Here is a 1117-nt window from a genome sequence, read left to right on the forward strand (position 1 = left end):
ACTTGGTTCATGGGGTTTTATGCAGACAATGATAGCTAATTTATTAAGTGTTGTTACATAAGATATGTTTCCTCAAAGGTTCATTATGGTTACTGCTATAATGCTTCATTTTTGCTTGCTCCCTTGCTCATTTTTCTTTCCTTATTTTGCTTAAAGACCTTATTATTCATTGAAGGCGTGGTGACAAATGTTGCAGCAGCTTTTGGCTTAGTTTTGCTCAACATTCCTTCACTACAGACACATGGCTCACCTTTTCTTCCTAGGATCATTGATGCCCAGCATCTCTTTGGATTACTAAGTGTTTTGTAGCTAGGTTGCTCTTGATGGTGGACTTTCAGTTGGCAATCCCAGATCAGTTGATCTAAGTGGCCAAGTTTTGAAATATTCTTCAGAACTTACTTGTCCAAGCATATCCAAGTACAAAAACACCACAGGCATGTGTCCTAGGGTCCAAGCTATTGGTGTCTAGCCTTATTGTTTGTTTCTTTGCCACTTTTTGGCTTTTCTCTTTCTTTTTCTTTCTGTTTTGATTCATTTTCAAGGGATTTTCAATGATACAAGGTTTCATAACAGCAAACCAGTTCACACTTCTAGGAAAATGTCATTATGTAGCTTTTATTTCATGAGCTATGCGTTAAATCAAACAAATACCACCACTAACTTTTATTCTAACTTTTGCAACATTGGATATTCACTTTCTAATTCAAACATTTTTCTTTTATTCAAGCAGAAGGGAAACAAAACAAGATTCAAGATAATGAAGGATGACAATTATTATGCAGATCACTTTCAAGCTAACTACTCAAAACATAAAAATGCAGAACAAAGAGCAATTGGAGGCATATCATGTTTCAGACATACATATTCCTTATTTAATTTGAAATTATGAAATAACTTCACCACCTTCTAGTTGTTATGTCCCTGGTTTTTGCTTGATTCTCCCTTCTTCTTCTTTATCTTCCAGAGCTTGGAATAGTCCTAAGCTTCTTCATCAGGGCACCTTCTATCCCAGACAGAGTCTATGAGACCTGAGAGTCCTGCTGCCTTCAATCTTTGATGCATCCATGATGAATGCCTCTCGGTCTTTGCCCTCTGACGGTCTCTTAACTCTTGGCAT

Source organism: Arachis hypogaea, chromosome 15 (assembly GCF_003086295.3).
Source record: "Arachis hypogaea cultivar Tifrunner chromosome 15, arahy.Tifrunner.gnm2.J5K5, whole genome shotgun sequence".
In the NCBI taxonomy this organism is placed as follows: Eukaryota; Viridiplantae; Streptophyta; class Magnoliopsida; order Fabales; family Fabaceae; genus Arachis; species Arachis hypogaea.